The sequence below is a fragment of the Polyodon spathula genome, chromosome 27, assembly GCF_017654505.1.
Source record: "Polyodon spathula isolate WHYD16114869_AA chromosome 27, ASM1765450v1, whole genome shotgun sequence".
NCBI lineage: Eukaryota > Metazoa > Chordata > Actinopteri > Acipenseriformes > Polyodontidae > Polyodon > Polyodon spathula.
Genome location: NC_054560.1, coordinates 5,712,025 through 5,725,552, shown reverse-complemented (window position 1 = coordinate 5,725,552; position 13,528 = coordinate 5,712,025).

Genomic DNA, 13,528 nt, shown 5'->3' with positions numbered 1-13,528 from the left:
AATGTAAATCACCCAGAGTAGCCTTGCAAACCTGAGAAGGGAAGTTGTATTTGGGGTATAATAAAACAGTTGTAATTAGCGGTGGCTGTTCCACAGCCTGGCCTGAGCACCATATTATCCTGCAAAGTCTCCTGGAGGGGTCTGTCTGCTCCAACTGGATTCAATAAAACACACCCTCAATCACTGTCTCAATTACTACCTAATTAGGATAGTGGGAAGCAATGAGGGATAATGAGCTCATAATGGAGAGGCTGCGTTTCTCCGAATCAACCCCAAGACACCCATGCATTGCTGACCAAGGATGGAGCTGTCACTAAATTTCTTCCACAAAATTAACACTTTTTAAAGAACTTATACAGAAAGACTGCCCGGGGCAAGAGAACATGTGCACCACGTCTCCGAGAAACGTTTGGGAACCTCTTTCCTTCTCATTCGAATCTGAAGTAAGTTTTTTTCCTTAAACCACTGTATTGAAGTATGTCTCGTTTGAAAGAAACAGGACTCTGAAGCTGTTGCTCCTCAACTGAAAGAGACAGAGATGGTCAGCACAGTCTGTAGTCCTGATGGGGGGTCACATGCATTATGTGTATTATGAATTTGGCTGATTAATTTTGTTTTTGGAAATTCTATATTCTGTAATATCCCTTATAAAAGTTTAAACTAAAAATAAAACGCCAGTAAGAGGCATGTTAACGCATATAAACAAATATGGCAAACCGTAGTAAATTGATAAATGCATAGCATAAACAAGGAAAAAGCACGAGAGAACTGTAAAATGATCAAGCAAAGTTAGTGTGGGTAACTTCTATAAGGGATGTAAGAGCTATATCTCATTATTGGTCCCAATTTGCAATGCAGGTTTAAGACACATCATTTTGTCCAGTCAAACAAGGTGACCTATCTTATACAAGAAGAGACACCCTACATATAAGGATAGGAAAGCTGCTGTTGGTTCTTGAAAACACCAAATATTTAACCACTGTGGCTCAATAAATCCCAGATGTGTCCAAATCACAAGTCAACCCATGCCTCCCACAAATGGAAAACTCCAACGGGACCCCACAAACTGTCGTCCCAGATGCAAATTAGCAAGATATAAGAGTCGCTGCTAATTGTAATGTTTTGTGATTCTGTAATTACAGCTCACGCCAACGGCTTTTAAAACTCAGCTTCTCTGTATATGCAGACAAACAGCTCAAGAGTGTGTGGGGGGCTGGAGATGTGCAGGACCAGATTTACCAAGCCTTTGCTTTTGAAAGATTTGTAGGAGATGAACGCTTTGCAAATCTTGCAAGGCAAAGAAAACTGAAAAGATGGGTTGGTTTTGTGAAGAGTTTAGACATTTTTGCTGATTGCTTTTGAAAAATAAACAGTTTTGAATGCGTCAATTATTATCGATTATTATCGGATTTGGTTGGCTGATTGCACCTTTAAACATCACAATTTCATTCGTCAAACGTGATTTAATCAACAATGCGTATGCGATTTTGATATTAGGGAGTTATCACTTGTAGGGCAGCTGCTGTAAAGTGATGAAGTCTGACTGAGGAAAATACTTTGTGTTGTTTGAAGTTACATGGTGGATGCTTCTTTAATTCTAGGCATGCTATTACTATGATTAAGCAAGTCTTTATTCATCTAGACGCTGTTAACCTGTACCCACCCCCCAGTGTGCAGAGACTCCTGTAGAAAACACTGCAACTATATGAAACATTTCCCCCAGAGCGTGCACATGCAGAGGGGTCCTCATAATCCTATACAAAACACAGGCCCTTAAAGGTAAAAAAAATACTAAATCGAGAGTTTGTCGGATTACAATCCGAAACTTCTATAGTGTGTGATAAAAGCTTGGTGAAGATCGATTTAAAATCAGGGCTTGTATGTCTTTTTGAGTGTTGTGTCCCTATGCACACACCCACTAATCTGTGACTGGTGTCTTAAAAACAGTCTTTGTTCTCCAGCAAGAAGAGGACCCTCGTTTGAGAGAGAAGATCACTGTGCTGTGTACTTAACCAGCGCTCAGGAAATTGAGGCCAGATGGTACAATCAACGAGCAAAAAATTCCATGTTTCTGACATCCTTCTGAGCAAAGAGCAGCATGGGCTTCTCTTCCTAGCTCTCCCCAACAGCCAGTGCTACAAAACAAAGGACTGTCGTTTTCTATTTATTCTACGTAGAGAATTTTTTTTTTAGCAATTTAAAAAAATTGCCCCACTCTTCCTCATATCCGTGCATCTCAGGGAGGTTTGCCCTCTGGACAGCGCCTCTGTGGTTGCTGAAAGATTGGGCTCATGTCAAAAGAAAAGAAAGAACACAGCAGGCTTTCTGTTTTGTTTCTGTACTAGCGAGTTCAGCGCCTTGCTCTGATGCAGCATTGTCATACTATTTCCATAGAGTGACCACACGCTCACAGAAGCAGGGTTACTGCCAGTACAAGGATATGTTATTCTTGCCAGAGTGAGTGAATCATTGTGGATAGATCAGGGTGGGGTGTGAGGGGGTGGACTGAGAGAGAGAGAGAGGCCAGGACTAGTCAGCCTGGAGCCCACAGATATTTTTATCCTGCTCACACTGCTGTTTGGCAGCATCATCATCAGGGCTGGGCAACAATGACATTTAGAGTTATCGGCTAAAAAAAACAAAACATCACCATAATCCCAATCATCTCAATAAATCCTGTTTTCACACTGAGCTTGTGCCTGATGCCTTTCAATGAGTCAAACACCAACAGAATGCTGTCTGGTCCTTCCAGAAGATGATCTGGGATGTAACAGAGTCATTGTGTTGTTCTTCTTTGTTATTGCTAGATTTGAGTACACTTCCGTATCTGTTTCATCTTGGCTCATGAATGGTGGGTTGAGAGCAGTTTTCATGCTGTGTGGGTGCTGTGATCTGGCCTCGGGGCAGACAGTCGCTTGGTCTGGGTGTAAATTCCCACAGAACAACAAGCCTCCCACAGCCTTCCCATTGCCTGAACTCTTTGCAAAACCTATTTTACACTTCCTAGCACTGCCCAGCCACAGCATCTCAAACCCCAGCAAGCATACAAACAAGCTCTTTATCACTGTAGCACTGGAAATGGCATTGTCCATGACTCATGCTACAACTACAGTATTCAAAAACGATATGGCTTATTCTTCAGAGCGCTTTGTGATAAAGCTGTTGTGAAAGACGCTATATAAAAACCAATTGTATTGTATTGTATTGTAGTAGTAGTAGGGCCCCAACTGCCTTACACCACATCACCATAGGAAATGACTGTACCACATCATCACATAGGTGTGTGCTTATATGTGGGTAAATTATGTTTTATAAGCAGATATTCCTTTGGATTCCTATGAGTCTCCTCAACACACAAGTGTATTATTATAAAGCACAGCAGTGTTATATGTAAATGGTTGTGTTTGAACCCTAGATTTTGTCTTTATTAACACACACAGCCTTAAAAAAAAAAAAAGAAAAAAAAGCAAAGAAAGAGATCTTTGCATAAAAATAAAATCAAACCCTACAACAACCCACAACTGTTCCCCGCACACTGAAGCATTAATGTGGGCAAAAGCCGGATGTTTAACTTTATTTCCACAAACTTTAAAAGAAAGGGAAAAAGCCAGGCAGGGCCTTGAACTGAACATAAGTGTATAATGGGTCCCTTTCTTCCATTTAAAAAACAATGGAACAGGGCCCTTTAACTGGGTGCAGCTGTGTGGTTATGGGTGAGAAGCTACAGCCCATGATGGGTTCCTAGCTGCTGCTTCTACCTGTGTGTTCCTTTCCACGTGGGGCCATATAGCCAGGGGAGGAAAGCCACTGGGTAGCGTTAAGTCAGAACCCTGCTCTAGCCACTAAAACCAAGGGTCCATTCATAAAAGCGCAGGCAGCTTTGATGTCATCTCACTAGGGGGTAGTGACCGAACAAGCAGGGTTTTTTTTCCTTTCCACTGTACTGTTTTTTTTTTTTAATGCTACAATATGCAAATGAAACACCAAATGACTGCCTTGCTTCCTGAGCTAAAAGCTTGAGCAAACGCCCACTTCATCATCAGACTACCGGCAACGAGCAGAATGCATTCCATGTTGGAACTAATCGCTCCTTTTATTTGAGCTGCTGGCACGATTGGCTTGACATTGAGGAGTAGTTGTGTGTTTGTTTGTTTTGTTGTTTATCCCCCTCTCCCTCCCCTGGCTTCCACTCTCCTCATCCCCAATCTTCTTAACCAGACTCTGAGGATGCTGGCAGTGCAGGGTGTGCAGGGCTGCTGGGTCTGTTTGCCTGTGGCACCGCTGTGCCTCTGATTAATTAGGACCCTCTCGAGCGGTGGGCTCTCATGGAGGAGACTGGCACACTGGGCAGGGCCACGGGCAGCGCTGTCAAGTGGCAACTCTGTTATGATATGACAGCCAAGACGTGGTGGATGGTAAGTTGGCTCTTCAGTGGCCAATTGTTATTGTCTCACTTCTCTGCATTAATTAATGCTCACTTTTGCTCCAGTATTGCTTTTTTGATTTTTTCCCACTTCTAATTGGTCAGAATGGGCACCAATTAGAGTAGCGGAGAATTAGGATACTTTAGGAGCGTGACAGCAGTGTGTGCTGTTTATCTGGTGTGATCGTGTGTGCTTTGGTTATGCTAGTTGTCTGTTCTGTATTTTTTGTTGCTGTTGAGTTTTTGGAACCTTCTGGTTTAGATATTGATTTATTAAAAGTAGATTTTGTAGGTTTAATCGTAATTGGTTTGTTTTAATTATCACTTCTGGGGATGTGTAATTGTAATATATTATACAAAACATAACTGTGATTTGCTTTTTTAAATTATAGTTTTATTGAGTTTGCCGTTCCCAAGATGAATCTTGTTTTTCAAAAAAACAAACAAACAAAAAAAAACCCTGAGTATTACAGGTTAATAAAGTATTTTATTTGGAACTTGTTTATTAAGTTGTTGCTGGATCCAGGCAAGTCATACCTGACAGATCAGTTCTTCACAGTCTAGTCGTGCAGCAAAAAGCTTGTCTTTGAATAAGGCATGTTAAAACAGAAGCTTAAAATGTATCTGTTTACACACTGGTCCAGTGCAACGTAATGGTCAGCTTCCTCCTTGTGATCTCTCTGTCTGTCTGTCTGTCTGTCTGTCTGTCTATCTATCTATCTCTCTATCTGTCTGTCTATCTCTCTGCCTGCCTGCCTGCCTGCCTGCCTGTCTGTCTGTCTGTCTATCTATCTATCTCTCTGCCTGCCTGCCTGTCTGTCTGTCTGTCTATCTATCTATCTATCTATCTATCTATCTATCTATCTATCTATCTATCTATCTATCTCTCTGCCTACTTGCCTGTCTGTCTGCCTGCCTGCCTGTCTGTCTGCCTGTCTGCCTGTTTGCTTGCCTGTCTGTCTATCTATCTATCTATCTCTCTGTGTGTCTATCTATCTATCTCTCTGTCTGCCTGCCTGCCTGCCTGCCTGTCTGTCTGTCTGTCTGTCTATCTCTTTGTCTGTCTGCCTGTTTGCCTGCCTGTCTGTCTATCTATCTATCTCTCTGTCTGTCTGCCTGTTTGCCTGCCTGCCTGTCTATCTATCTATCTCTCTGTCTGTCTGTCTATCTATCTATCTCTCTCTCTGCCTGCCTGCCTGCCTGCCTGTCTGTCTGTCTGTCTGTCTGTCTGTCTGTCTGTCTATGCTATCTATCTCTCTGCCTGTCTGCCTGTCTGTCTGTCTGTCTGTCTGTCTATGCTATCTATCTCTCTGCCTGTCTGTCTGTCTGTCTATGCTATCTATCTTTCTATCTATCTCCCACCCTGAACAGCCCAATCACTAATCCCTGGTGATTTCCAGTGCGGGACGATTATTTGCTGTGCTGTACTGCAGTGTGTTTAGATTTGAACCAGATTGCCCACGTCACTTTGGCAGTGTGTTGCCTTTTCGTTCGCATTCATCTGTTTTTTGCCCAGTGGCGCCTATCTGCTAGACACACTCTGCCATTTCGGTAGACCTGGAACTCTATGTTCTTACCATTTTCCAGCTGTGGTTTAGCGAGGTGGGGTAGAAGTAGACAAGCGTTTTCACTAGTGCCTTCACCAGTGTACTGTCTTTAATGTGAAATACGTCCCCTCTGGACAATTTTAATGAATGGAGCCCTAGAAATAACACAGGCGCTGTATTTTTTTATTGAATCTACCCCTAAGTGTAATAGCTATGGCCCTGTAATACCAACCAGATAGAATGTTCACCCCTATTACAATCTCCAAAAAAAAAGAAGTGCTGTGTCACTTTGATCATTCATTCCCACCCCTGTAAGTGCCTCTCTTTGATTTCTGGGTCTGTTTTGAGTGCCTTTCTCATTATAGAATTCACACGTGCAGGCAAAGCATGGTGTAGATTTCAGTGTTCAGTTGCCTTATAACTTAACCACATATAAGAACTCTGAACAAGTTTATTGCTGTTGAGTGAGATGGAAGCCAGCTTCACAACTGCACACACATGCAGGGATTACAAAAAAGATCATAATTAAGAACACCTGCATTATGTAAAACTTTCCCCTCGGTTACTTGTTAGAAAAATTGCAACTCTGACATGTAATATATAACAGCTGTATCACCCTGTTGCAGTTCAATCATCAATCTGTTTAATATTTGTATAGAAATGGCAAGCACGTTTTGTGTATTTTGCTTCTATATGGGAATGTACAAAATGCATAACAATAATTCCCTGATGGCCATCCCGGTTTCTTTTATGCAGGTGTTTCCTCTGTGTCTAGGCTACGTGAATCAACAGGCATTGCAATTGATTTGATTTCTACCATCTCTTTCTGTGTGGTATAAAAGGAATGTCTAAATGAACCCCATTCTTAGCTGGTGCCTGGGTAGTGTGGACTTGTGCACTTGCAGTGTAAACATGGTAATTCGCCCCAGCCTGTCGGGGAGTCTGTTTACAGACAGCAGTGATGTGAAACTAGCCGAGGGGCTGGTTCGTGTGCTTCTCGTTGATTCAGAGCTGCTTACGGAGTTAACCCCTTCAGTGCTTCATCAAGGAGAGATTAGAACTCGGGACAGTGGTTTTGTGTTCTGGCTGTTCCGGTTGATTTGTGTCTCCTGTTTTCAGTATCACAGTACTGCACCAAACTAAAAACCAGACTGAAGGAAACTTTCAGTCTTTTTAATTTAGATTTGTTTTATTGACTGATCCGTGGCAGAGTTTTATTGGCAGGTGAAAACGGAGCCTCAGTTCCACCGAGGTCCAGCAGGTGTCGCCAATAGGCAGCCATGCAATCGCAACAGGAAGAAGAATGTGAAGTTTAACAAGGTTTGTGTGAGGCGTGAACACTTCGAGTGTGTTTTTTTGCTCAGGTGTGCAATTCCCATTGCTTATTTGTTCATCTGCAATGAGTTTCATTTTTTTCTTTTATCCAATATTAACCCAGATTAGGGCCCCTTATCTCTCCACATTAACCGCCCGCGCTCTGTTTAAAGCACTTGATAATTAGACCCCGTTAAAACCACAAACTAATAACTAATCATAACACAATCATACAAACTGCTGTCTGGCTCAGCTTGAAAAACGGCACGTCTCTGGTGTTGAACACATGTGTGGTTTTGAAATGTACCCCCAAATCAGGACATTGTACTGACGTCTGGAGCAATGGGTAAATATAACAGCAGAGTTCCGTAGCTCTGTACTGGAGAGGTAAGCATGTGTCTTACTTTAGATTTATTTCTGTTCATCGTCTTTCTTTAGTCTGTTGCCTTTTTGAAAAGAGGAATAAGGATTGGATGGAAAGATTCTTGGTGGTCGGTAATAAGTCTTTCTAAAGAAGACCTTTTGAGTGGGTGTCTGAAAGGGTGCAGTTTTAATAAAAGGCAGTGAAGTACCTGCTCCTGCTCGAGGCCCTGTTGAACACCCTGCTTTGTGGGACTGCCTCTTCCTCGCATGCTGCTGGCCATCCTGTCTTAGTGCCAGATGTTGGAGCGGAGCTTGGTTACGGTCACGGTCCAGAAAGGCTGCTTAATCCAACACCCCACCTTGTCCAAATTGAGAGGGCTTCCCACTACCCCAACCAAATTTCAAACGGTACGCCCATCATGCAGTCCCAAGAACCCTCGTCCAGCTATCTTCATAAACACCCAGAGCTGAAACACAGCTTGGAGAAGACTACAATATTTCTGAATGAAATATACTCTGTGATCACACAGCTGCAATGAGAGCACGTGGGGTCTATAAGAGTGGAAGAGAAAGAGAACAGTGACACACCATCAGAAATCCAACTGCAAGGCTTTAAAGTGGCCTTTTATCAGTGCTACTGTCTCAGCTCACCTTGCTGGTGTACAGTAAAGCATGTTTAGAAACATGCATTTACACTTATCTGCAGGCAGGGGGCGCTTGTTCTCAGACACAGGCATTATGAAACCATGTATATTGTCATATGCATGTAGTGCTGCAATTTATCATGGTTGCATGTCATTGTGTTTATTCCAAAGACCATGAGATGAAACCGAATATGCAAGACTGTCTGAAGGCCATGAGAGTTTGTCTTTCAGCGCATCTCAACATGTAAAGCAGATCCCCCCCTCTGCGGTGCCATACGGGGCAGTGTGACCAGGGGCAGAAGTGTTAATAGCCGCCTGCAGACAGGCACGCACACAAAGCAGCCTTGCATCTGTTTTAGTTGCCAAATCCAATCTTTGACACGATTAAGGAAATCAAACAAGAACTTAATCAAAGGGACAGCAGCACTTGGAAAAGAGGATTTCCTTTAAGTCGAAGCTAAGTGGTGCTGAGGATTGATTCGCTGCCGTAATGAACTGGCAGACTCTGATTAAGAGTGAGCACTAAGTGAGCCTGTCTGAATGGGTAAGAGCACAGAGAGAGTGAGTGCATTGGAAATTCCAGATGTGCTGTAGAATGCTTCTGCTTTCTCTACTGTGGGAATCATAATATTTAATTCCAAAATACCTTGCCATTATCCAATGGTGCTCCATTGCAGTTTGACCTTGTTCTAGTTGCTATTTCTTACTGTTGAACTTCATTTATCCACTGGGGGCAGAGTGTTGCAGAGGGACAGGTTAATGTCTACACTTTGGTGTAAATACATACAGGCATGCTAATACTAACGTGTATAATGAGCATCAGTAATACTAATGTAAATACAGGATGATTGAACTAACTAAAGTAAATATCTGTTAAGGACACATTGTGCACAAAGGAACACAATAAATCACAAAATTACAGCCATTCTTAAAGCTACCACTAGGTGTCAGTAATATACCATAACAATTGCAATCTTCACTATTCTTGTGTTTTCTGCATATTTTGATGAAACCAGCAGCTGGTAAAGTCAGATTCCCAGATGTGTCACGCACTAGCCGTTCCTCCTGGCAGTGGGCAACATGCATGAATAAAATTAACAATGCATTTTGTGTAATGTGAATTTCCGCACCACCTTGAACGCTTGTTCGGTTTTACTCACTGCTCTTATAAACTTGTGTAAAGAAACCGTTTTCCAAGAAGAAGAGGTGAACTGTTGCCCAGATTTAAAGCCAAGCACATTGAATACAGGCAAGAGAGTGGTGTATTATTTATCTCCACTAGAGGGCAGCGTAACACCATTTCTGATTTCCACCCCATACTTTTTAAAAAATGTTTTTAATATGTTTTACATCTGGTACTGATTTTTTTTTTTTCATTTTTATATTGAAAATATGAAATTAATTAAAAAAAAAAAAAAAAAGTCTGGTCCTCATTTCAAACATGGGGTCTTTTTGGCACCGAGCATGCCTGCCTGTCTGTCTGTCTGTCTGTCTGTCTGTCTGTCTGTCTGTCTGGCACACTCTACATGTTAAACACGATTACCGCCTTGGTTTTGCACCAGTCATCACCAAAACATTTTGCTGCAATCCAGCCATCCATACACGTGTTTTTAACCTTTAAGATACTGTGCAGTTATGGGAATCCTCTGTATATGTGTGTTTTAAATACTGCTGGAGCTAAACAGAATTGTTCACACTGCAAGTTTGCATTAAAATAGAATTCAGAACCGTCCCAGACTGATTTGTACTGCAGTAAATCAAACCTATCCATACCATTGTCTATTCAGTCATCAGTTATACCGAAAGTTGCAATATCATGCTGCTGCTGTAGATTTAGGACTGTTGATTTTTAACAGCGCTATAAACCTTTAAAATTCAAGTCAGGCCTTGGATTCGCGATATAGGAACAGGGATCTCAAACGAGTGTTGTATTCCAGTGCAGCAATGGATTGGTGAAAATAACAAGCATGTCAAATATTGCTGTGGATTTCGGGGGCTACAGACAGAGAGACCATGTGTGAATTACACCTCTCCCTGTTTGCACTATTCCCATCTGAGCAATCATTCGGGTTATCACTTCAAGCCATTTAAGCAAATTTTAAATATAGAGTAATGGAATCTCCTGTTAAACTCTGGCTCCAGGCATTGAGCTGCATGGGTCCTGGATAAAATATTCATCAACACATAGGACAGCGGAGGCAGAAACAGTAAATACTGCTGCCAGGAATGCATGTTTTTGGTTTCCAGTTGTGAAGCTGTAAGTAGTCAGGCCCCATTAACAAACATTCAACTGCAAATCCAGTCCTGCCATGTAGACAAATTGAGATGTTTAACGCCAGGTACCTGGAGCATGTGTTCCTGCATGCCACGATGCAGCTGCAGCTTACATTGCTCAGCGCTGAAGGGACTGGGCCCACAGCAGGTTAGCTCTGTAACACGGGCAAATAACCAAACTTTTGTCCACTTCACCTAGCTTCTTAAGTTTTAACACTGCGGTGCTTGCTTCACAGCTGAAGAAGAATGGAAAATTGCAGCCCCGGTGTGCCATGCTCAGAGCTGTTCCTGTAGTGCTGTTTATTCAACAAGCAAAACCAAATCAGATGAAAATCAGATGAATGATGATACTGTGAGGCACTTCAACATTAAACCAGAAGAAACCATTTCCAATTTGAGCTAGTCACAGTTAATGTATATACACATTATATGTGTGTGTGTGTGTGTGTAGATAGATAGATAGATAGATAGATAGATAGATAGATAGATAGATAGATAGATAGATAGATAGATAGATAGATAGATAGATAGATAGATAGATAGATAGGAGAATGAGTATTATATGTATATGTATTTTTTCTGTGACTTAACAAAGTATTTTATAGAAAACAAAAAGTTTTTAAAAAGTTTAAAAGAGCAATGAAGAGAACGCAGGCTCTCCGAAGAGGCTTCCATGAGACATTGATCTCTTTCATTGTCTTCAATGGGAGACGAGAATGAAACGCCTGGAATCACGCCAGCAGTCTGCAAGGCATTTCAGACCAGCTCACTGCTGCAGAACAAGCCAAGCAAGCAGCCTGGATGTCCTTTTATAGTGTGACCAAGCCAGGGGACTCCCATGGGCTTATCCCACCCTCTCTGTGCAGTCTCACAGTGCTACAGTACACAGGGGAGCCAGACTCACGAGGTGGGGCACCACAGTAATCTAGACTGGGGTTTGGAGGCCCGAGACACCATTGTTGATAGAGTCAGACATCTAACCTGCGGCGTTTTTGCCTAGATTAATTCTTAAGAACGAGACAATGGTTCTATTTATCAAGTCTCGTCACTGCAGGGTTCAGTTTGCAGAGGGAAACACACCCAGAATGGTGCTGAATGACTGGCTGCATTCTAATTTCCTTTGAATCAATTTCAACACGTGTTTGATCAAAATTGCTATTGGCAGCATTTCTGTCAAAACAAGCCTTTTATCGTGGCTCGAAAAGATCAATTCCAATTTCTCGCGATGGAATGGGGAATTGGAATGGGGAATTGATTTTAAAAAGAAATAGGAAATGAACTTGGAATTAAAAAACATGAATGGACTCCCCCAACCCTGACTGCACATGAACCCTGACCCTGACCCTAGCCTATGAGTTATATTGTATTCTTCGAATACATGGCATATTGTACCAGGTGAAGTTGCAACATTTAAAACACTTGGAACATAAAAAAACACTATTTGATTCTGTCTTATTGAATCCACTTAGTAAGGACTTATGGTGTGCTAGGAAGGGACCAGCATTGATGGGCTGACTGCGCTATCCTGCTCTTATGCACTGTGCATGGTCTGTGTGCTCTCCTGCTCTTGTGCACTGTGCATGGTCTGTGTGCTCTCCTGCTCTTGTGCACTGTGCATGGTCTGTGTGCTCTCCTGCTCTTGTGCACTGTGCATGGTCTGTGTGCTCTCCTGCTCTTATGCACTGTGCATGGTCTGTGTGCTCTCCTGCTCTTGTGCACTGTGCATGGTCTGTGTGCTCTCCTGCTCTTGTGCACTGTGCATGGTCTGTGTGCTCTCCTGCTCTTGTGCACTGTGCATGGTCTGTGTGCTCTCCTGCTCTTGTGCACTGTGCATGGTCTGTGTGCTCTCCTGCTCTTGTGCACTGTGCATGTTCAATTATGTGTTGGCATTCTGAAAGAATGAACACATGTCTGCTACAACACTATAATTCTACTTCCTGTGCAGCAATCTCACTTCCTTTGCTGTGTTTGCGAATGTGTGGGGTCAAGTGATGTCAGGACATCTGCAGTGACAGGAGAACTTTCAAAGCAAAAATAAAACCGCCAGCAAATTCAGATCAGTGAGAAAATGATTTGTCAAAGTTCAAACATCATTAAGAATTCCTCCTTTCAAACATACTGTAAAAATACACAAATAAAAACCTGGGATATGAGCCTGCTTCTTTCAGTTTAGTGTCGTGGTTATCTTCAGAATCAGCTGAACGGCATAAAAAAAAGATAAACACTTAGACTTTGAACAAGTGTAAACAAAACAGATGTGACCTCATTTCATGCTTTTCCCAGTTCATTTTATAGCCTCTGTCTACTGCAGAATAAAAAAACCCACAGCATTATTTAAACCAGTTGTGCGCTGTGGAGCCACTTGCCTTAGCCCAAGGCTGAATATAATATACTAGAAATGACCCAAATTGAGAAAATTGCACCCAATTTGCACTTACTGAATGTTCACATAGGCAACGTAGTTAAAAAAATACAAAAGGGGAGAGAAGGAACTTGGCCTGAATCGTTTGGCAGCTTGTCTCTGGAAAAGTTTCCAAAAGTTTTCTAGTTGCTGTTGTTTTGGAAAGTTCCCCAGCTTTTCCCAGTGTGTAATTCCACTGCTCCGGGCTGTTTTCTTTTGTTTATTTCACATTGGCTCTGATGTTAAAGACACACTCCTGTCTTGCACTTTCTTTCTTAAGAGTCAGGAAAGGTAATTGTAATTGTATCACTTTGGAGTTCATGAGATTACCACAGTATTTTTTTCTTGCGTTGGAAAGCACTGGTGCAACATTCCGGGGTATCTTCAGATGACCTAAATAGTAGAGTACATAAATTCTGCCAATGTTAAATCATTAAAATAGACATTTTAAGTATATGGAAAACTACAAAAAGCAGTGTGTAATTCAATGTGTTAACGTAACATCATTCAACAGGTTTCATTCGAGCAAAATACGTTTTATAGGGTGATGCAAAACTTGTGA